We start from the raw sequence: 25,182 nt of genomic DNA, 5'->3' as shown, positions 1-25,182 counted from the left end.
AGTTTATGTAAATGTCACAAACTAAGCAGTAACATTTTCAGCATGCTTACCAGGGAAATATACTGAGAAAAGTTCCTGACCAAGGATGTTTATTTAAAACCAAAACTAACATGAAACTCATATTCTAACTTTAAAGATCACCTTCTCTATTATTAATTCAAAAGAATTAATTTGCCATAGTTTCTATTTTCCTAAGCACATTCAGATTCTGGAAAGATTATAATAAAAATTATTAAAAGACATATAAAATTTGTCCAGATTAGCAAAATCTAGCTCAAAAATTTAGTTTGCATCTTATTTATATTCTGATTTCTATTATGTTGGTTAAAAATTATTTTTCTTTCAGTGGAGGTAAAACAGGCATTGTTTATCTAAACCAACATGCATCATCTTATAGATTATAAGAAAGACACATATATAAAAAATTAAAGCCCAGTAAGTCAATAGACAGTTGCCGAAAGTTACAGATTGCAGTAAAGTCTTGATTAAATTTCAGGTTTCCTGACTACAAGTTCCAGAATTCTAATCATTTCCTTGGGAAACTAAAAACTTTTAGCCAGAAGTATACTGAAAGGATACTTAATGTGGATTATCTACTAAGAACTTGGTAAATCCACTCATCATATGTTCTCGAGTTGCTAATAGAATCTGGGGTCCAGGGTCTTCTGTTTCACACTTGGAATCCTCAAAATCATAGAAAGGGCCTTCATGTATTCAATCCCCAAATTTTCACTCATCTAATTATCGATAGCCAATGATTTATTTTCTTCCAATTTGAGAATTATCCTTTAGTAGTTATACACCATGACTATTAACTCTTATTTTGCAACGTCTAAGGTATTTCTAAAGACTATATGGAGCATCATAAAATGCTTAAACACTGGTTTTTATTCTATAGCTCAATAAATAGGCTGTGATTTCCTTTAAGGAAAGAGAAAGTGACAAAATGCAAAGTTTAGTATTAACAGAACTGTATTTGATATCTGAAAGACAGAAATCAAGAGTCAGTGAAAAATATTGTTGGTGTACACCTGCAGTATTTACTACCCATAAGATGCATGTTAGTGGAAGCTACAACACATCTCCTTAAACACAAAAAAACCAACAACAGAATTTGCTCTGTTATATCCTGAGTAGATATTTTTATTTTTTTAACATTCTGGTTTAGAAGAAGGTATTAGTTAACCCTTTGTCACTTATCCATAAACCATAGATACCTTTTCACTAAAGGACATCTAACCAGACACACCTACTCCTTCTGATCTGGACATACTCAGCCTCAGAATAAAGACGAATCAAGAGCCAGGATGTAATCTAGGTTTAAAGACCCTAAGACCGCCTTCCTAATCAGAGAGATGGTCTGGGTGATGGATCAGGAGTTTATTTCTAGGTCAGTGGTTCTCTGGCTTTAGCATATCAGAACTGCCAGGGAACAGGAATAGTTAAAACATAAGATTGCTGGGCTCCAACCCCAAAGACCCCCACAAAGATCTAGGAGGTCTGGGGTGGGATCAAAGAATTTGCATCTCAAACAAACACCCAGTGGTGCTGCTGCTTTAAGTTCAGGAATCACACTCTGAGAACTACTGTTCCACATGGTATTTGAAAAGAGTATTTTCTAGCTATAGACACCAATTTTCTATTTCCAGCCACCAAGTTATTGCTAAAAAGAGCTCACGGCCTGCTATCTCTGTTATCTCAAGAATAGGCTCCCAGTCTGCCACGGAGGTGCACGCTTGCTCATACACACACACAATCCCACATTTTGGAGAAGACAATGACCTCTGCTGACTGCTGTCTCTTCCCTCCATGCCCCTTGGCTTTTGTGATTGCTGCCTGTTACATAACTGCTATAAAGAGCCAGGCACTCACTTTAATGGAGCATCCACGTCCTTCCTCTAATCACCGCCTGACCTCAGTTTATACCCCCTTGAAGAGTTCACAGTGAGTGACACACGCAGTTAAGGGTGTGGTCTCTGCGTCTGGGACAGTGTCCCCTAGCAGTGATGAGGAAGGCTTATCTGCATCTGTCTTTAGTGTGCATCCAGGTAGAGGTAGGTGCTGGGTGACTACCTGAAGGTCTGACCAGGAAACTTCCTGGAAGAGAATTCAGGGTGAACAGAGGACCAAAGGCCAAGGTGTGGGAGCTGGTGAAACGACAGTAGGGTTCAAGAGCGCTGGGGGTAGGGCGGGGAGGGGAGCCCTGCCCAGATCGCTCTCCACAGCAGCACCACCTCATCAACAAATGTTTACAGAGACTACACTCCCGGCACACGAGCACTAGTGAGCTGGGGGAACCAGTGGGCAACAGCGGGGACTAAGTCATCAAAGGTCAAAATGGACATTCATGGATAAAGAAGATATGGTACATATATACAATGCAATACTACTTGGCCATAAAAAAGAATGAAATGATGCCATTTGCAGACAATATGGATGCAGCAAGAGATTGTCATGCTGCTGCTGCTGCTGCTAAGTCGTTTCAGTCGTGTCTGACTCTGTGCGACCTCATAGACGGCAGCCCACCAGGCTCCGCCATCCCTGGGATTCACCAGGCAAAAACACTGGAGTGGGTTGCCATTTCCTTCTCCAACGCATGAAAGTGAAAAGTGAAAGTGAAGTCACTCAGTCGTGTCCAACTCTTAGAGACCCCATGGACTGCAGCCTACCAGACTCCTCCGTCCATGGCATTTTCCAGGCAAGAGTACCGGAGTAGGGTGCCATTGCCTTCTCCGGATTGTCATACTAAATGAAGTCAAAAGAAGGGCAAATATCATGTGCTGTCACATATATGTGGAATCTAAACTATGACACAAATGAACCTACTTATGAATCAGTCAGGAACATAGAGAATAGATGGGTGGTTGCCAAGGGTGGGGGTTGGCGAGGGATGGACAGGGAGTTTGGGATTAGCAGGTGCGAAGTGGTGTATATAGGATGGATAACAACAAGGTCCCACGGTGTAGCACCAGGAACTATATTCAACATCCTGTGATAAACCAGGAGGGAAAATATGACAAAGAAGTTATGTATATATCTATTTCCAGTTGTCATGTATGGTTGTGAGAGTTAGACCATAAAGAAGGCAGAGCACTAAAGAATTGATGCTTTTGAACTGTGGTGTTGGAGAAGGCTCTTTGAGAGTTCCTTGGACAGCAAGGAGATAAAACCAGTCCATCCTAAAGGAGATCAACCCTGAATATTCATTGCAAGGACTGGTACTGAAGCTGAAACTCCAATACTTTGGTCACCTGATGCGAACAGCTGACTCATGGAAAAAGACCTTGATGCTGGGAAAGATCGAAGGCAGGAGGAGAAGAGGGCTACAGAGGATGAGATGGTTGGATGGCATCACTGATTAAATGGACATGAACTTGGACAAACGGGAAATAGTGGAGGACAGGGAAGCCTAGTGTGCTGCAGTCTATGGGGTCACCAAGGTTGGACATGACCGAGTGACTGAACAACAACAACAATACACACACACTTATATAACTGAGTCACTTTGATGTACAGCGATACTTAACACATTGTAAACCAACTATGGTGGTGGTGGTTTAGTCGCTAAGTCGTGTCCAACTCTTGCCATCCCATGCCAGGCTCCTCTGTCCAAGGGATTCTCCAGGCAAGAATACGACTTCAATTAAAAAATTAAAAACTTTTTAAAAAGAAAGTTTTTTAAAAAAAGACATTCACGAATGGCTCTAAGCTCAGCTGAGTGAGGATAACACTTTCCCGTTTCACCAAGAGGAAGGCTGGAGCAAAAAGGTGAGATATGGACAGGGCATCAAGCATCAGAGAATGAGCAGGGAGATGCCAGCGCAGCCTGAGCAGCCATCATCTCCGCCTCAACTATGAGCACAGCTGGAACCAGCACCACCATTACCGCTACCACCGCCACCAGCCCAGCACCCAGCCGCCGTCAAGCATCCATATGCACCTGGCCAATACTCATATGCAGCATCTCACTCCGCTCTCACCATAAGCTTATGAAGTTGGCACATGTTTCAGATGAAAAAATGAGAAAAATCAAGCAGCTTGTCTATGGTTAAAAAGGAAGGGAGGAGATGGGAAGGAACACCGGCATCTTTGCTCCAGAATCCAATCCTCTGAGTGCACGGATCCAGCCTTCCCGCAGTATGCGACGCTGACCACCAACAGAGCTGGCTGGAAGAAATGTCAAGGGGCAGGAGTTCTCAAAATTCTACTGAGTTGGAAAATATTATGTGCTGTAACTGCCATTATGACCTAATCTGAACCTCATTTATTCATTTGGCTGCACCAGGTCTGAGTCGCAGCATGCGGGATCTTCAGTTGCAGCATTAGGACTCTTGGTTGGGGCACATGGAGTCTAGTTCCCTGACCAGGGATTGAACCCAGGCCCCCTGCATTGGGAGCTCAGAGTCTTAGCCACTGGACCATCAGGGAAGTCCCAGGGGGGCTGTTTTAAATAGCTTATCTTATTTTCTTATCCAACTCTGCTTGGGCTGTGTCTTTATCTTTAAGGAAGATCACAAGTTTGAGATCTTAGCTTCTCAATACTCCAAATAACCAGCTGCATGACCTTGAACAAGTCATTTGAGTACTCTGAACTTTGATTTTCCTAGCTCCCAAATCAAGAGTCTTGGACTAAATCAGTGGCTTTCAAACTACAGACACAGCAGAGCCCTAGTTCTGTACAACTATCTCAGGATAACTACAGGTTAGAATTTGCACCTTAATCTGTCTTATACATTGGTTTTTCATATTAGAATTTTTCTTGGCCGGGGTTCTATAACTTAAAAAATTAAAGCCACTGGACTGGAGGACCCCTTTTGGTTAGAATATTCTGAATCTCAGAACAATTCGAACTTCCTTCTCTTCTTTCATAGTAACATAGCCCAGCTCATTCTAAGAAAATATGGACTGACTTCCTAAACATAAAATAGAAGAGAGAATAAAACTCTACTCTCTCCATCAGGGCATGAAAGGTGAAGTCCATAGTAGTGAGTATAAGAAACCACTCCTGATCATCACTTCAGTTCAGCTCAGTCGCGCAGTTATGTCCGACTCATCCATGAACTGCAGCACGTCAGGCCTCCCTGTCCATCAGCAACTCCCCGAGTTTACTTGAACTCATGTCCATCGAGTCGGTGATGCCATCCAACCATCTCATCCTCTGTCATCCCCTTCTCCTCCTGCCTTCAATCTTTCCCAGCTTTAGGGTCTTTTCAAATGAGTCAGCTCTTCACATCAGGTAGCCAAATATTGGAGTTTCAGCTTCAGCATCAGTCCTTCCAATGAACACCCAGGACTGATCTCCTTTAGGATGGACTGGTTGGATCTTCTTGCAGTCCAAGGGACTCTCAAGAGTCTTCTCCAACACCACAGTTCAAAAGCATCAATTCTTCAGCTTTCAGCTTTCTTCACCGTCCAACTCTCACATCCATACATGACCACTGGAAAAACCATAGCTTTGAGTAGACGGACCTTTGTTGGCCAAGTAATGTCTCTGCTTTTTAATATGTTGTCTGGCTTGGTCATCACTGGGGTGATATTTTATACATGTTGCCAGCTTCTAACCAACTTATACACTAGGTGTCAAGGACACATCACCTGAGCAACAACCAAGACGCAAGGCAGGAGGTGTGGGTGTGCCCAGGGCCAGGCTGAGCAACAGTGAGCCTCGTCACCAGCGGCTCTTCCGATGCTCGCTCAGGGTCTTCACCTCCGATGACCTTCATCTGAACATGATGCTCTGCGGGAGGGGTGGGAGGAAGACTCCAGCTCCCAGAGACGTTTTCACACTGATCCACAGAAGCCCCCCGATAAAAGCGGCAGTTCCGGAGGAACCTACTGCCCTCTGAAGGGTACTTATCAGACCCTCCCTCTCTCCGCACCTTTACTACAAAAGGTCAGCCAAATCCCGAGGCTGATGGTAGGTTATGCTCGAGACTTACCTCCCCTACACCGAGAACACCAGAAGGTCTAGGAAAGACACATATAGAAGCCCGTCCGCATCTTCTCTTATGGGGAGTAGATATAGGATATAGCGGTAAGGGGAGAGGGTCCTGGTTTTTTCACAATACTCTCTTATATACTGAAGATTTTTGTTGCTGTTATTAACCATTAATACATAATACTTTTATAATTAATAAAAAAAATTTGGAAGGGCACGGAGGGAAGTAGGGAAGACGACCGTGGGTCTCCTCTACTGGTGCTTCATCTCCACTGAGTCAACTTCACCAATTCTCTAAGTGACTCTGAACTTCAGGTGGTTTGTGAATGAAATGGGAATGACAATTCCTAACTCAGAGTATCACTGTAAGGATCAGAGAATATTATGTATTAATATTAGCACCCACTTCAGCACCAAACACGCAGTATAAGTGCCCCATAAATGACAGCTGTAACTGTGATTCTGGTTTTCCCTCTTTCAAGACTTTTGAGGTTCTCTGTTGCTCCTTCCAAGCCCCCTGCTCCTGAGGTGATGGCAGATCTGATCTGACACTGATTACCTCATAGTATAAATTGGGTGCCAGCTAAATACAGCACCCTAAGTATTCTGTGCTTCCTCATGATTCATGCTTGTGGAAGCCCTAAGGGGATCTGGTGGAGATGAGTAAACTGGTCATCTTATTTACAACAAAGCTCATTGCAATCTACTCTTGACAACCAGTTACTGTCCTAGTGGCTGGTGTGCAGTACAACTCGGGGCTGGCATTAACATTCCTCTCTAAGAAGCTCAACGCTTTGTGGATTAGAGGAGACATTCTTTTTGGCAAACCTTTTGTTTTCTCTGCTGTGTACTGAAGCTATTGAGGTATTACATTCTTTCTTTTCAGCCCTTCCAAGGAGACAAACTGATATTAGGATTCAGATAGCATCCTAGTATTAACTGAGAAGGGCTTCCCTGGTGGCTCAGTAGTAAAGAATCTGCCTGCAACGCAGGAGATGCGGGTTCAATCCCTGGGGCGTGAAGACCCCCTGGAGAAGGAAATGGCAACCCACTCCAGTATTCTTGCCTGGCAAATCCCATGGACAGAGGAGACTGGTGGGCTACAGTCCAGGCAATTACAACAGAGTTGAACGTGACTTATGGAATAAACAGCAACAAAAAAGTAACTGAGTACTTGGTATACTCCAGACAAGGACACAGGCATCACAAATAGAAGACACTGTCCCAGGCCCATCTGAATGGGGCACAGAAGCAGTGGCCGGGACACAGTGTGCCAAGTACTCTGGCACTCGACACTTCTAATATAAAGACTGCTCTGATCGTCACCAGGTTCCAAGAATTCAGAGACGGGTCTCATTCTGCCTTCGTCGCCACTAAGCAAAAACAGCGCAGATCAGGTCTTTTCTCAGGGAGACTTGCTGGGTTTCCCAGTTGCTCAACCTCCCGGGCCACACTGAACAAGGACAGTTAGGCCTGATGCGTCATTAAAGGGGTGACCCCCCTCCATCTGAGTCACCCAGGTGCTCTATGATAAACCGCAGAGTGGAAAGGCGAGTCCTGTTGCACCGACTACTTGCTCATTTTTCGCAGACTGGTCTTTGATGAGACTGACTACTCTTTTCAAGGAGGCAGGGGAGTGGGGGAGTGGGGGAGCAGAGAGGAGGGTGGCACTGCCTCCACAGGAGAAGTGCTCCAGGGGTTAGGTTCAGACTCTCGGGGGGGTTAGGTTCAGACTCCGGGGGTCAGGCTCAGACTCCAGGGGTCAGGCTCAGACTCCGGGGGTCAGGCTCAGACTCCGGGGGGTTAGGCTCAGACTCCGGGGGTTAGGCTCAGACTCCGGGGGTTAGGCTCAGACTCCGGGGGTTAGGCTCAGACTCCGGGGGTTAGGCTCAGACTCGGGGGTTAGGCTCAGACTCCGGGGGTTAGGCTCAGACTCCGGGGGTTAGGCTCAGACTCCGGGGGTTAGGTTCAGACTCCGGGGGTTAGGTTCAGACTCCAGGGGTTAGGTTCAGACTCCGGGGGTTAGGTTCAGACTCCAGGGGTTAGGCTCAGACTCCGGGGGTTAGGTTCAGACTCCGGGGGTTAGGTTCAGACTGCGCCGCCAGGCCGAAGGGCACTGGTCCACCAGCTAGAAACCTCTTTCCAAGAGGCTGGGCTCTTAGGAGAACAGTGAGAACGGTCTTCATTTTTCAACCCTGTCTCCGGTGGGGGCACTCCACCATCACCTGAAGGAAGCAATCATTCTTTCCCATAAAATGAAGTTGCTTAATATGCTGCCGGGACAGTCTGTAAAAACATCCGGTCTTTGATCCCTGTGAGCAAAGAGCTGAGGTCTAATGTAGCATATTACATAACACTATAGGTCAAATTTATTTTGACTACCTGATGTATGATACACTAAAACTTAGCTAACCCAGAGAAAATTTCATTGGAAAACCTGTTTTGCTGAAGGTTTCTGCATACCTTCCCACTTTTACTATCATAGTCAGTGTTATATAAGTTACTAGTATCTGTAATAAAGAAATAATGCAAGACACTCACAAACCAATAAGGAAAAAAGTTAGCTAGAGACTGTGAGATAATAACTCACATGAATATAGGTGATAATATCACAGTGGAAGTTTTCATCTAATAAGTGGTCACAGACGCAAAAAAGCTAACACTTTCTAAAAAGAGGCAGACATTTTAATACTCTACTACTGCAAAGAAATTATCACAAGTTTTTCTAGAAAGCAATATGGCAGGAGGTTTCAAACATTCAAAGAATTGGTGCCTTGGATTCAACAAATCTATTCCTAAGGATTAATCCCAAAGAAATAATCAGAGATGTAGGCAAATATTTATCTTCAAAAGACACTCATTACAGCATCATATCTAAGAAAAAATTAGAAACAACTTTCCAGTCCAAGAAAGAAGTGATTAAATAAATTATGGTGTAATCATCTGCTAGAATATTATAAACCAGTAAATCGTCATTTCAAAGAATATTTTTCATTGGGAATAAATAATCATAGTATAACATTAAGGAATAAGCATGGTCTAAAACTGTGACTAATTCTATATATATGCAAAAGTATTGAGAAAAATGGAGCTAAAGTTAGTCATTCTCTCTAGATGACAACTTTATGAATTATGTTTATTTTCTTCTTTGTGGTTTTATTTTTTCTAGATTTTCTACTGTGAGCAAGTACTACTTTGATAAGTACAAAAATTATGAAAATAACAATAATAGTTACATATGTGCTTCAACTATAATATACTCTTCAGCAAGGCACGAAACCTTATAATTTCAAGGTTAGCCTCCACCTTAATAACAAACCCCAAAGAGCTTCAGATGTTTTTTCCTACCCAGAAAATTGCCTTAAATGGGTTACTACTGAAGACTTTTGAAAGAAATACGCACATACCTCCCAACCCTCGACATTTACTGAAAGACATGAATTACACTCTGAAATACGTCACTTGTCACCAACACTGACAGTAAGTTGCTCTTAAATATGTATGACCTTTCAACAAATGCCAGAAAGGAATGGGTCTAGTACAGACAAATGCATTTTTAGTTTTGTCCAGGGGAGCTCAAGAGGCATTAGAACTTTATATCATAGCTTAGGTGGAGGCATAATCCTCCCAGACTTGAAAGCCTCAGTAATCAAAACAGCATGGTACTGGCCCAAAAACAGACGTGGGGATCACTGGGCTAGAACAGAGAGCCCAGGAAAAACCCGCACACCTTTGGGCAATCAATCTTCACCAGAGGAAGAAAGAATATATGATGGGGAGAAGACAGTCTCTCTGCAAGCAGTACTGGGAAAGCTGGACAGTCGCATGTAAATCAATGAAGTTAGAACTCACCCTCACACCACACACAAAAATAAACTCAAAATGGCTTAAAGACGTGACACCGTAAAACTCCTAGAAGAGAACATAGGCAAAACATTCTCAGACATAAATCGTAGCCATGTTTTCTTGGGCCAGTCTCCCAATGCAATAGAAATAAAAACAAAAACAAACCTAATGGGATCTAATCAAACTTGCACACTTTTACACAGCAAAGGAAACCATAAACAAGACAATAACCTACGGACTGGGAGAAAATATTTGCAAATGATGCGACTGACAAAGGCTTAATTTCCAAAATATACAAACAGCTCATACAACTCAATTAAAAAAAAAAAAAGTGAAGATCTAAATAGATATTTCTCCAAAGAAGACACACAGATGACCAATAGGCACATGAAAAGATGCTCAGCATCAAAAATTATCAGAGAAATGCAAATCAAAACTACAATGATATTACCTCACACCAGTCAGAATGGCCATCACTAAAACGTCTACAAATAACAAAAGCTGGAGAGGATGTGGAGAAAAGGGAACCCTCCCACTCTGTTGGTGGGAATGTAAGTTGGTGTAGCCACTGTGGAGGAGGTTCCTCAAAAAACTAAAAATAGAGTCGCCATATTGATCCTGCAACCCTACTCCTGGGAATATATTAAAAAAAAAACAAACACAAAACTATAATTTGAAAAGATCTATGTATTGCAATGTTCATAGCAGCACTATTTACAATAGTCAAGTTACAGAAACAATGTAAATGTCCAGCAACAGATGAATGGATAAAGAAGACGCAGTACATACACACCATGGAATACTGCTCAGACAAAAAGAATGAACTAATGCCATTTGCAGCAACATGAATGACCTTCAAGGTTATCATACTAAGTGAAGTCAGAAGGAGAAAGACACACCATATGATATCACTTATATGTGGAATCTAAAATGTGACACAAGCGAACTTACTAACAAAACAGAAACAGACACAGACATAAAAAGCAAACGTGGTTAACAAAGGGGAAAGGGGGTAGAGGAGGGATGGATGAGCAGATGCAAAACGTTATACTTAGAACGGACAAACAAGGGCCTAGTGCAGAGCACGGCTTCCTGTTTATAATGCAGGAGATGTGGGCTGGCTCCCTGGGTTGGGAAGATTCCCTGGAGAAGGAAATGGCAACCCACTCCAGTATTCTGGTCTGGGAAATCCCATGGACAGAGGAGCCTGGCAGGTTACATTCCATGGGGTCACAAGAGTCAGACACGACTTATTGACAAAACCACCACCACCACCACTGTATAGCCCAGTGAACTATATTCAATATTCTGTGATAAACCATAATGTAGAAGAATATGAAAAAGAATGTATGTATGCGTATAACCGAATCACTTTGCACCAGAAGCTAACATAACATTGTATATCAACTATATTTCAACTTAAAAAAAAACTACTTTACAGTTTAGGCCTATTCTGTGAAGCTGCTGAAAAGCACGCTTTGGGATACCTCAGGAATGATTTTGTTGTCCGGAGCAGCTGGTAATTTACTTCATCACAGCACCTTCCCCGTCACCCAAGGCTTGAAATGGCGTGTCAGGATGAACCCTCTCCTCATCCCTTGCCATCTAAAACAAGGTTACCCGGTGGTCCCAACCCTGGATCCCAGGGACCCATGGGCGGCGGGGTGGGGCAGGGAGATGGGAGTACTGTAAGTGAACTGTTTATCTCTGACACATATATACGCAGTTCTGTTTATGTCTATGTAGATATGCACCAGCTCATGAAAATATTTAAGCTAAAAGAGTTTGCTTTTTTAAACAATTTTAATTAAAACCAATGTATTCTTATCTTCTGGTAGTATAAATATCATTTAGCAGTATAAATATCATTCATTCCTGTTCATACAACCGTCAAAGAAAGTGACAGTTGTGATGTGCCTTTATCGCCACATTTTCTCTTATGTGTTTTTCCCATATATGTGCAATCACCAGAGATTAAGAAAACTCTTTTCTTTTATGCTAGTAATAGTTTAATAGAGCCAAGAGAGATAGCAACTCACAAAGTCACAAGGGAACAGGGAACCCAGAAACTGCTCCCTTATCAGAAATTGTTCAGTAACTAATCCCTCAAATAAAGTGTCCATCATGTACAAAGGACTGTGGTGGGCACCAAGGGGGAAGGTCAAAGAAATGGGGGGGCGAGGTAAATAGATATAGAATCTGCCCTCAAGGAGGCTGTCTACCCCTGCTCCAGAGAAACCAGAGCCAGACAAGAGTGAACGCATGTAACACAGAGGTCACCTTTAAGAGAGCTGGCTAGATAGATACATTAAGAATTCAAAAAAGTCATAAATTTTTATGATTATTCTCAGATGATCTGAAATGCAGAGACAATCTTATGAATACAAACAATTTGCAGTATTATTTATTAAGTACTTTCTGACTGCATAGCATTGTGCTTGGTGCCTTATGTATACATCATCTCTAGTCCTCAGAATGACCTGGTAAGCAGTCATGAAATTAAAAGACGCTTGCTCCTTGGAAGGAAAGCTATGACAAACCTAGACAGTATATTAAAATGCAGAAGCATCACTTTGCCGACAAAGGTCCATCTAGTGAAAGCTATGGTTTTTCCAGTAGTCAGGTACAGATTTGAGAGTTGGACCATAATGAAGGCTGAGCACCAAAGAACTGATGCTTTTGAACTGTGGTGTTGGAGAAGACTCTTGAGAGTCTCTTGGACTGCAAGGAGATCAAACTAGTCAATCCTAAAGGAAACCAAACCTGAACATTCATTGGAAGGATTGATGCTGAAGCTCCAATACTTTGGCTATGCAAAGAGCTGACTCATTGGAAAAGACCCTGATGCTGGGAAAGATTTAAGGCAAAAGAAGGGGGCAGTAGAGGTTGAGATGATTCGATAGCATCACTGACTCAATGGACATGCATCTGAGCAAACTCTGGGAGACAGTGAAGGACAGGGGAGCCTGGTGTGCTACAGTCCATGGGGTCTCAAAGAGTCAGACACAACTTAGCGACCGAACGACAACAAAGTAGGGTGTTCGTAATCCCTGTTTCATGGACGAAGAAAAGATGATGTCTTCATACATATGTACACACATGAAATGCTACGGGGCCGTTACAATGGTATTGATGAAGTACTTGATGTAGTTGCCTGCACTCTGTTTACAAAGAAAATTTAAAAATTAGAATCAACCTATATTAGCAAATAAAATTAAACCATAAAAGCAAACATACTTACTGCATTATAAACATATCAAACTATAAAATAGTGTTTATTACCACATTTACAAGACCATGAGTGTTTTTTTTCTTCCTTTCATATCTCTCTATACTGCAAATGATGGGGATGGTGGCTATTTAGACTGGAATGCTGAGGTAGCGAGGTCATACAGCTAGTCCCTATGGCCAGCCTCTCCCGCTTTTCCCCCACAGTGAACTCCCACTGTGAGTGGTCCCCACACACGGCAACAACCAGAAAACTCAGGTGGCGCATATCATACTGTGTCAGAACAGTAGGGAGGGGTCAGCAGCACTTCCAGCTTTAACATCAAGCTCTAAGTGAACAATCGCTCCCTTTTCAAGTAACAGAGCAGAGACATCTCAAAGAGCCTTTAAAGAAAGGTATATAAACACCAAGTGGAGTAAAAGCAAACGCCCTTCCTTAGCATCCCTGTTACGTATCCTGTGGGTGAAATATGCTTCACTGCCACTGGGGCCACTGAAGTGACGTTTAGTTATCATGTCAACACTGCTGCTAAACTGCTTCAGTCATGTCCAACTCTGTGCGACCCCATAGACGGCAGCCCACCAGGCTCTGCCGTCCCTGAGATTCTCCAGGCAAGAACACTGGAGTGGGTTGCCATTTCCTTCTCCAGTGTATGAAAGTGAAAAGGGAAAGTGAAGTCACTCAGTCATGTCTGACTCTTAGCGACCCCATGGTCTGCAGCCTACCAGGCTCCTCCATATGTGGGATTTTCCAGGCAAGAGTACTGAAGTGGGATGCTATTGCTTCTCAGCACCTCCTTTATCATCCCTTTAGGGGGTTTTAAAAATCCATTCTGCCAAAGGCCCCAAAGTGTTCTCCCCCATGAACATTTGGTGGTGGTGGGGTAGCGCGGAGCAATTCAAATCATGTATTGATAAAAGAACTGACCCATTTTCCAAACCGATTAGAAGAGACCGCAAGAAAGCATATCTTCTGAAAATGTAGTTCAGAAATACGTCACAGCACATGCACATCCTTAAACCACAAGCACATAAACAGCAATTATTCAACAACGTGAGTGCTTACAAAGTGTGGAGGGTTTCACAGCCTAATACGACTGAAAGGCCAAAAGTAGCAATCCATGAAGAGATGTTTCAAATGTGGGTTTCTCAGATTAGAAATGCTACAAGAAAGTTAAAACTACTTTGGATCATTTTCTCATGGCATATAGTATAGTCTTGTCTCTTAATATGCAATAAACGTTCCAGACATCATGGAAATTTTTGGTCAAATGAGATCACTATTTCAAATACTATAATTACATACGTCATTAATTTCAAACTGCCATATGACAGTTCAGAGGTACTTTTAATCACTTTCTTCAACTTTTATATGAATAGTCATGTTTGTTACCTTCCCACGACTCGTCCAGCATCAAGTGGTAGATAATAACCTGAACCCCTAAGACCTTTACCTCAAGGACTGTGGAAGCTATAACCATAGGAATATGTACAAAACTATAACCAAAGGAGTAGGTACATGTATTCAGACCAAAAAATATAGAGAGCTCAAGTTCACTTTATATAAACTTTAAATAGTCCTTAAAGGCTCTGGCTGAACAAAAATCTACATAAAAATCATTTCCTCATTATCTCCTATCACAACCCCATAGACACGGTTTCATGAACAGATATTTGTAAAAAAATAAGTTAGATGATTTTAAACACTCACACACAATAAAGGAAGTCGTACTATTGTTACTTAAAAGAGCATTTGGTCTTTGTCAATAAATTATTTGTGTGTATTTAATTCATTAAAAAAAAGTCCCAGAAAAATGTCCAATGGGAAATAAATATATTCACAGGACAATAACAGAATCTGCATAATATATGCCTGCTTTCAAATTTACCATACAACTAAATTCATATTTCATTTTCAGCTTTCACTGATGCTTAAATATTTATGTAGGTATCCTACTTACTTATGTAACTGGAATAATTAACATAACCCTAAAGCTGTAAGTTTTCAAAGACCAAGTTATGCCTAATATAGTTGTAAATTCCTTTATCAAATGCTCCACAGAATTAATCCCTGCCTAGAGAAGTGTTATCAGCTGGAAAATATTCATGTGAAGTGTTTAGCACCAAGGGTAATAAACCTGTAGAAGACGTGAAGAGGACAGGAATTCCAAGAGGTTGTTCAGTCAAGACCTCTATAGGTGGGGCAAGCATGTAAGTGAGAGAAACATAAATGAGTCTCAAGGAAGAGTTCACTATACAGGACTCTCCCATGTCACCATCAGAGAGGAGAGCCTCATCCCCTGCCTTTGGGCCCCTGCTAGCAAGAGAATCCTGGGCTGGTTGGTTAGTAGGTTTGAATCTAAGGAGTCCTATGGGTCCTAAAGAACTGTGGGACCTAAATGCTCAATCTTCCCCAAAGAAGATCTTTGAAAACCAGAGTCCGATTCTACTATTTAAGCAGTATGTTGGGCTTACCAGGTGGCGCCAGTGGTAAAGAATCCGCCTGCTGATGCAGGAAACTTAAAGAGACACGGGCTTGATCCCTGGGTCAGGAAGTTCCCCTGGAGGCGGGCAGGGCAACCCACTCCAGTGTTCTTGCCTGGAGAATCCCATGGACAGAGGAGCCTGGCGGGCTACAGTCCGTGGGGTCACACCGAGTTGGACACAACTGAGCATCTGAGCACACCATAAGCAGCATGCGCTCTACACTCTAGCAGAAAGAGAAGGGAAATGCGCTCAACCTGGTGACTGTCCAGGTCAGAGAAGGCAGTCCATGGGGGCACAGGGAGGACCACCACATAAGAAGTCTCATGTCGCAAAGAATGTGAATCCTATGACAAATTAGGAGGTTGCTGAGATTTATCACGGAAACATTTTTTAAAATTCAAGTATAGTTTCAGGGCTTTCCTGGTGGCTCAGAAGTAAAGAAGCCGCCTGCCAATGCAGGAGATGCAGGTTCCGTCCCTGGGTCGGGAAGATCCCCTGGAGGGGGGAATAACAACCCACTCCAGTCTTCTTGCCTAGGAAATCTCATGGACAGAGGAGCCTGGCGGGTTACAGTCCATGGGGTTGCAAAGAGTCAGACAAGACTTAGCAGCTGAACAACAACAACAATAGTTGCTTTATAATGTTGTTTTAATTTCTGGTGTACGGCAAAGGGATTCAGTTATAAAATATACAATAGTTTGCCTCTGCTAATCCCCAACTCCCAATCCATCCCTCCACAACCCACCCTTCGGTAATCACAGATCTGTATCATGGAAGCATTCAAATGTTCCCCATAAGTGCCTCCTCCCCCTTCTTAAAACAGTCTCCTGCTCACCTTTTGCTAGGGACCTGTGGAAGGCTTCATTCTTATGCTCACTTGGCAGGACCTATGCTTTGGTGGTGTTTGCTCACAGTAATGATTAACTAGAACAATCTGGAATACCTCTGCATACCCTCCCTGTCGTACGTGCACTCAGACAAGGCCTCCGCTGCGCTGCAGACGTGTGGATTCCAGCGCCCAGCTTCGCCACAGCGGCCAGGCTGCCTGTGGAAGGCTTGCTGACGCGAGGAATTCCTGCGAAGAGGTTCTCAGTGCGGGCACATGTCAGGACCGCCTGGTGGGCTGGGCCCAAGCCCCGAGTTTCTGATGTGGATCTGAGGCAGAACCTGAGAACCTGCATTTCTAACAACCTGCTCACCTGGCGCCCCAGTTTGGGAACCACAGAGATTCTGCCTTGTCTTTCTTTCTTTCTCCAGGACCCAGGACAAGGAGCCCACTGAACTCAGTACCTCTGTCCGTCTCCAGGCCTTCACGCCTCAGAGGGTGGGCGGAGCGGACGGACAGCTTCCTCTCAACTGGGTATCGAGGGCTCTGCCTGTCCTGCTGGGCTGCCCTGGCCCCTGGACACTGCCCACGCTTCCTGGGGTCATAGGAAGGGCAACTTACAAGGCCGACCTGTAATTAAAATTTACAGTCAGCGCTGTGTTGTTTTGTTTTGTTTGACCTGGGGGGTGGGGGAGGGAGCTGAGTAAAGGCAAGTCAGTTCTTGTCCATTTTTAAGAACCACCATCTTGTAATAAGAGGACAGTTTCAAGTACCCTGTAATTATAAGAGCCCATCAGGAGCTCAGTTCTAAAGGAAACAGGGCAGACTTCCCTTGTGGCCCAGTTGCTGGGAATCCGCCTGCCAATGCAGGGGACATGGGTTGGATTCCTGCTCCGAGAGGATCCCACATGCCTCGGGCCAACTAAGCCCGAGCAAGCGTCACAACTACTGAGCCCTCAGTCTAGAGCCCTCGAGCTGCAACTACTGAAGCCTGCGACTACACCCTACAGCCCGCGCTCTGCAACGAAAGAAACCACCGCAGTGAGAAGCCTGTGCTCTCAACTAGAGAGCGGCCCCCACTCACCACGACTAGGGAAAGCCCGCCTGCAGCAACGGAGACCCGACACAGCTAACAGTAAAGAAGTACTTTAAACAATAAAGGAAATAGGCAAGGGGACAAATTCTGAGACGTGATCCCTCGCCAGTCTGCTCGGAGTCTGGTGGACAGCGATACCCACTCATTTAAAAGTCAAACCAATTCAAACTTCTTGCAAAGATGCATTTGTGGGACATTCCTGGCGGTCCAGTGGTGAAGACTCTGAGCTTCCAATGCATAGGGCTCAGCTTGGATCCCTGGTCAGGGAACTAGACCCCAGGTGCAGCACCACACACACAAAAAAGATACATTCATAACTGCTCTTAGTTATATTTCTCTTTTTTTTAACAAAAATAAATGATCTCCCTCCACTCTCCCCATTTATAAAGTCAGTAGCCTGACAGCAGGTAAGCAGACGCTGAATCACACTAAATCACCAAGGACAGGAACAGACTCCCCAAGTCACCACTCTGACACCAGAGTCCATCCCTCGTTCACCTCACCTGTGCCCTCAGGATGCAAAGAAGCAACGCGGTGCCAGCAGAAGGACTTTGAACTCGATGCCAAAGTGGAACCAACGCTGAGCTGCGTGGAACTAGAAAAGAGGGTGAATTCTAAGGCAGATGACTACTCAGGGAATTCAGCTTTTATTAACTACACAGGAAGAAAAAAATACTTTTAATTAACTGTGGAAGAGCCCTGGATTCTCAGAGCACAGACCGTCTGACGTCTGCTCTGGGTGCCGGGAGGTTCTCGGGGCCCCTGGACATCAGAGACAGACACTGCTGAGACCCTCGGTGCTGGGTGCTCAGCCACAAAGGTCTCCAAGAAGGAGCTGTCATGCAGATGAGTAAACAGCAACTATGCCAACAGGGGCCAACTTTCCCGGGCAAGCAGGGCACGTGGTGAAGGGAAGAAGGAATCCAAGGACAGGTCATCAGCTCCTGCACACCCAAGTGTTGAGCCCTCACCCAAGTGTTCACTACGTGCCAAGCACTGTCCTGGACTTTCCATACATCCTTCCTTTAACGTAGCTAGGAACATTCTAGACTTCTCAGGGATGGGAGTGATCGTGGTACCAGAGGTACCTCAGGGGCGGACCCCCAGCCCAGTTTTCACTGTAAGACTCTGTCTTTCTTCTCACGGGCAAGATTCCGCCAAGGGGAAGGCATTCCTGCCCCAGAGGAGGTTAACACGAGACATGGCAACGTCTCAAGTCTCAAGAGGTGGCCCCTGGGTGCCAGCCACTCAGCAAAGCAGCTGCCGGGCCACCAGGAGAGTCAGGAGGCCAAGGTGTTGAAACTGGCACCGGCCTGAATGCAGCAAGAATGGAGCAGTGAAACCATTCCCCAGGTTACGGGCTCCACCGGGTCCTCTCAAAATGGAATGAAATCCTAGTCCCAGAGCCTCAGAATATGACCTGATTAGAAAAAAGGGTCTTTATAGACAGAATCAAGTGAAAAGGAGCTCGCTGGGTCGGACTCTAGTCCAGTCTGACCGTATTCTCGGAAGTGAGGAAAACGGGCAGACGCGCACACGGGAATGAAGCCACAGGGAGACGATGGCCACGTAACCGGAAGGATGCTACCAAGGACCACCTCCAGCACCAGAGGAAAGAACCTCAAGGAAGTTCTCCCTAGACCTTGGGGAGAGCATGGCTCTACCGACACCTTGATTTCAGATTTCCAGCCTCCAGAACTGAGACAATACAGTTCTATGTTTTAAGCCACCCCGTTTGTGGCACTTCACTATGGCAGCTTTAGGAAACAAGCCGTCCTTTACTGGAAACCCTAGAGGCCGAATGTGTTCCAGAACTCTGACTTTCTTTCTCATTTTAGATGGTCCTGACTATTCCAATTACTGCATAACATCCCCAGTGGGGGTCTGGGGGCAGGACCCATAGCCAAATATGTATAAATACTCGTATTATGTGTTTTACATAAAACCAGAAATACTCTCAAGTCCATTGAGGTCAGGTTTTGCTGCCAAATGAGTTTCCTACAAACCTACAACGACGTTTTCTTTCCAGGGCTTTTTGGATCTTTGAACTGCATGGGATTATGGACCTGTACTAAGTTCGATTCCTGGGTCAGGACTATCCCCTGGAGGAGGGCATGGCAACCCACTCCAGCATTCTTGCCTGGAAAATTCCATGGACAGAGGAGCCTGGTGGGCTACAGTCCATGGGGTCTCAAACAGTTGGACATGACTTAGCGACTGAGCATGCATATACACTAAGCTGTAGAACAATACTTAAAATATGTTGATGCCACCTTGCCTACCACATTCAGACTGTCCTCCAAAGCACAAAGAACCGCCTGTGAAAGAAATCCTAGAATTGCTCAGGGAAACAAAAACACTTCCCCACCTCTCAAATAAATTGGCCAAATATTTAAAGTTCTGTCTTCAAGGCTATTAAACACAAACAAACCACCAGAGACTTGACTTTTCCATGATGGTGAGTCCCGCACAACATCACCATCAGGCTTTTTAGAACAGAATGTCGGAAGAGCGGCAAAAACAATTTGCTTCACAGCATTATGACTGGAAGGAAAAGCTACAATCAACTGAAGGAGGGTTAGCTTATGACAAAGCCCCACCCAATGGTAGGCAGACAGCGCCAGGCAGCACATATGTTTTCCCAGTTACCCAGATAAATACACGGCAGGTACTCACATTTGGACCTCCAGGGCCCATGTGTTGTCAAGAAGAGAATTTATAGAAGAAATGAAGTTTTCATCAGCAGTAAAAATCTCAACTGATCTCCTCACCAGCATGAACAGCACATTTTCAAAGCAGGATGAACAGGAGATTTTTCCTTGCATTCAGGTATTTTAAAATCCTCCCTTCAGGTACCATGTTGGATGAGACTAGATATCACAGGATCTCTAAAGAGAGCCTGGGGTGGGTTCTCGAATTACAGAAGCTGTGCTTCGTACCCACACCACGCCCACCTTGTCAGGGTGTTGCAGCTTACTTTGCTTTATGGATAGGTGTGTTTCTCCCTGTCCCTGTGACCGCAAAGGAGAAAGTACCAGATCGTCATGGGCTAAGGGCACCAAGGACAGACTAAGACAACCTACGCGGTATGAAATGCAGCTTTCCCAGAATAATTACGGAGGTCAGAGCTCTAGCATACTGAAACTTGTTCCATTTTTGCCCCACGCTTAGTCCATCACTGATGAGAGACGTCTTAATACATCTTTTGTTACCTGAACATTATTGACCAGAGACGTTTCAGTACTCACCTACATAACAAATCGCTGGCCATAAGCACTAGTTTCTGCAAAACAGGACCCATCAGTAATGAGTTAAGAATTTCTTTTAGGCAATAAGTGCAGAATCCAATTAAACTACCTTGTCAATAACAGCCACATGTGTTTGATTCCCCAGATACACCAATCTACCACCTTCAAAGTTTTTAGCCCACTCACCTCTGGTGCCTACTCACTTACAGGAGATCCTCTCTTCCCTCCTTCCTCCTGTGGAAATGCTTGATCCTTCCAGGCTCCAGGCAGCCAGTACCCCCTTTCCCATCTTCCTAGAACAAACCACCCTGTAAAACCAGCCTCTCTGTGCTCTGCATTCCGACAGTCGTGGCTGTTGAGGCCACTCCTCTGCAGTGACTTACGTGCCTTTCTGTATTGACTGTCCTTTTTCAAGTGTGTAAATCTTAACACTCTTAAGTTAGATGCACGTCTCTTATGGCCACTATCTATTTCTTAGGCTAGTCTGCATTTTCCATAGGACCTTGCAGAGAACACACCCTCAGTAAGTACTCCTTCCTTGCTTGACTTCCTACTCATCATATGATAGGGTAACCTCTCCCCAGGGTCACACGTTTGGAAAAGTTTTCTTGCCTCAGCTGCCAAAACCTGCAATTCTCATCACATACCTGATACTGATCAACTAGACACATAATGTATTTTCCATGCAAAATCTCATTTAATTAAACTTCCTTTATTTTCTTCACTTTTCCACAATGTGGGAGCCACAGGGGTCCTTTCCTACATTGTCCTGAGTTATAAGCTCAAACTCAAATAAATAAGAAAATGAAAAAAAAAAAGTCTCACAGTGAACCTCATTTTCAGCAATAAAATTACCTAGTACCCCAAACTAACAGTAGTGGGGCTTCCCTGGTGACTCAGAGAATAAAGAGTCTGCCTGCAGTGCAGTTGGGAAGATCCCCTGGAGAAGGAAATGGCAACCCACTCCAGTATTCGTGCCTGGAGAATTCAATGGACGGAGGGGTCTGGCTGGCTACAGTCCATGGGGGTCACAAAGAGTTGGACAGGACTGAGTGACTTCAAGCATGCCAAACTAACAGTATGAGCCACCTTTGATTAACAAAAGCAAAACTTTTAACAAACAAATTATGCAACTGACACACTCTTGTGTGAGAAAGTTAAATATTCAAACCTAAAGGACACAAAAAATATTAATGGTTGGGGACTAACTTAGGGAGACGATAACAGTTAATTCCAGACACCCTGATTAAACTGTTGATAAGCACTTATAAACTGGAGAGTTCATACTTTTAACTTGTATCACTAGCTCAATATGCACCATTATGAAATTTTTATTCCAACTGTACAAGTTCTCAGTATCCTTTTTTCATGCTTTTGTTGTCTGCCGCTGATCTTTTCCCCAAGCCTGAAAAGGTTTCCTTTCAAAATAAAGATGTATAAACCTCAATGTGGATGTGAATTTTCACACCCCAAACAAACTCTTAAACAGCCTTTAATAAAGGCACATAATTGAGAAAACATTCATTGTAATTAGCCTCAAAATTTTTTATTGTAGTGTAGCTGATTTACAATATTGCGTTAGTTTCAGGTGTAGAACAAAGTGATGCAGTTATATAATGTACTGGCTTGGAAAAGTTTGTCTCATAAGGCGTTACGGAAAAACCTGAACTGATGTTTTGGCTGTGTGTGTGTGTATTCTTTTGCAGATGCTTTTCCATTATAGGTTATTACAAGATATTGAATATAATTTCCGTGCAGCTGACATGGATGGTATCATCCAAAAGTGATCACAGTTACATCAAATACAAGCTACTTGTGGATGCGGCTGGAGTCACCACAAAAGTGAGACGCCATCTCTCTTCACTGGGCCACTGGGGCAAAGTGGAAGATGACCCCAGGCAAGGTGAATGTGCAGGTAGCAGGTTCCTCCTTACAAATGACCGTCAAGCCCTACCTAGACTGCGACCTGAATGCGAGAAATGGCACATGGAGGAACAGCTCTGCATCCGAGCCAGGTGCCGCTTATTAGCTGCTGATTAGAGTTATACTCCGTATATTCCACGGTCTGCAATTTCGAGAAAACTTTAAAAAGCAATGCGGTCCTACAGAGGACACGGAAGGAGAAACCAAGAAACAAGCTCTCTGCTTTTATGTGATTGGCACAGAAGTTCTACAGCAGGGCTGCTAGCACTTTGCCAGGCATAGCAATCACCTGAGGATTTGAGTTAATGCTTTGTCCTTAAGAAAGGGTGAGGGGAGCCCTGATAGTCTGCATTTCTAACAAGCTCCCAGGCGATACTGCTGGTGGGTGTAGCAAGGCTCTAAGGGTGACCAGAACACAGAGCACTCAGGAGTGAACCGCAGGTGTGGACAAGCGCATGTATCTCATATAAAGAGCTCAGACTGGGACACCCAGACTGGAGAAATACATGTTATATGCTGGTGTCCCCTCCCCCCCATCTCATCTTTAAACTCTTTTCACGCCACAGCGCTCTCTGGGTGGGCTCATAACCCCCTTCTTCTCCAAGACTATTAACGGCTATGGGGTGGCCAAGTCGCCTGGAGCTTGAGTACCAAAGCAAACAAAGGAACCTTCTGGCCAGCCCAGCCCAGTGGTGATGCGCCTCACAGAGGGAACCTGCCGCAAGCCCTCACCTCTTCCAGTCCACATCTTCTTTATGCAGCCGAAGGACAACCCGATCGCCCAAGCCACACCCATGGGAATGTGGTTCTTGGTAACCTCAGAGATAAAGTCCAGACGACCGTGGCACCCACAGTCTGCCCGGCTCTGGCCTCTGCCCGCCCCTCTGAGGTCATCTTCCCTGTGCCTTGCACATTTAGCAAACACTATGCTTTTCCTCCTCTCCTGGAAATGTCCTGATCCCACCCTGCCTGCACCGACCCTCACTCCACCTGAGAGACCAGCTCAGCTGTCTTTGAGAAGGTTTTTTAATGCCAGACCCACGCCTGCTGGCGGAAGACAACCAGTATAGCAATGGCTTACTTACATGACTGTTACCGCGACTGGTCCAGGAGCTCCCTGCAAACAGGGCCAGGTCTTGGTCATGCGCATACATGACATTCCTGTCGCACAGTAGGTCTGCCACAGGTAACTGCCTTAGAGGGTTCAGTGACACCCAAGGGCAGATTAGGCGTGGAGGGTGGGGTGAGAGGGCGGAAACCTTGAGCTCTCTCGTAGAGACTGTAAAATATCACCAGATGTACATGGAGCATAGAGAACTCACGTGCTGGGCAATGGACATCTCTATGAAAGTATAATACTGCCCAAACTGGGGTAAATCGGATGGAAATAGAACAGCCTCACTCACAATTTCTCTGTTTTCTTTTTTCCTCATGCCATGACTGAAACAAAGAAATTCAATAGTAATGGAGCAGAAGCTGAAAGTGAAGGATAACCTGCTCTGAGGGGGCTTGAACGGGAGGCAATTAATAAAAGATTCAGGTTAAGTAAAACCACAGTGCAGCCTGCGACCGCGGCACGCTGAAGGCTGAAACCCAGAGTGGCAATTACGCAGGGAAAACCCACAGGAGGTAAAACACTCTTCACGTTGGTGAACAGCTTGTAAGGAGCTCCATGGAGCTAGTCTTTGGGGACCAGAGACCTCCATGTAAAGAAGCAGGGGGCTCGACCCTAATCCGTGGAAAAAGTCTGTGGGAAAGGCTGGTGATGAGACCCCCAGCGTCACGAGAGCCACCCAGCCAAGTCCATTCTGCTAATGCCTCAAGATGCTGCAAGGCGAGCTCCAGACAACTCACCTCTAAGTACTGACAACTCAGAAGAAATCACAGCCTCCAGATGACTGAGTCAGGACCCCAAGGACACCCAGAGGCTCCCTTCACAGCCCGTCCAAAGGCGTGAGTGTCTGATTTCCTCTCTGCTCCTTCACTCAGCCCATTCACTGAGCACCTACTATGCCTCAGGCATTGGTCTAGGCACCTGCGATTGACCGGGGAAGAAAACATTTGTTTTCTTTGGGAACTTCACCCTCCAGCAAGGGGAGACAGGTGGTAAGCACACAGAAGACAAACACTAAGGAGATAAGAAACACAGTGACTTCCCTGGTGGTCCAGCGGTTAAGACTCTGCACTCCCAGTGCAGGGGGCCCAGGCTGGATTCCTAGTCAGGGACTAGATCTTACATGCCACAACTAAGAGTTCGAATGCCACAACTAAAGATCAAAGATCCCACGTGCTGCAACTAACACCGGGCACAGCCAAATAAATAATTTTTTAAAAAGACACACAGCAGGCAAAGAGGACCGACGTTGGGAGGTGGAGGCAGGCACTGGTTGATGTTCTGTTGGATGGTCCTGGAAGCTGTCTGAAAGGGTGATTTTTGAATAACTTGAAGGAAATGACAAATTATTAAGTGGAAGACCCTCACAAAAATTTAACAATTGCACATTTGACAAAGATAGGTTCTTTTTTTTCCCTCCTTTAATGGCTGTCCTGGTTTAGTTGATTTAAGGCAAGACAGCAACATAATTGGGGG

The 25,182-nt window shown here is 44.6% G+C and overlaps 1 protein-coding gene across 13 annotated transcripts in view; it reads right to left on the bottom strand.

Moving 5' to 3' along the window:
* Positions 1–25,182, bottom strand: part of NEDD4L (NEDD4 like E3 ubiquitin protein ligase) — a 429,120-nt gene that overhangs the window by 157,335 nt on the left and 246,603 nt on the right. The window contains exon 1 of one of the 13 annotated variants that reach the window (XM_081562962.1): positions 3,941–4,209. The exons of the other annotated variants lie outside the window; for them this stretch is intronic. The gene's annotated coding sequence lies outside the window, so the exon portion shown is untranslated. Of the gene's footprint in view, positions 1–3,940; positions 4,210–25,182 lie in introns of those variants that run through there. 13 annotated transcript variants of the gene reach the window in all.

This window comes from Giraffa tippelskirchi, chromosome 14, assembly GCF_054371585.1.
Source record: "Giraffa tippelskirchi isolate mGirTip1 chromosome 14, T2T-mGirTip1v1.2.pri, whole genome shotgun sequence".
Lineage (NCBI taxonomy): Eukaryota > Metazoa > Chordata > Mammalia > Artiodactyla > Giraffidae > Giraffa > Giraffa tippelskirchi.
Note: the sequence above shows the minus strand (reverse complement) of the source record. Positions and strands in the feature narration are given on the sequence as shown.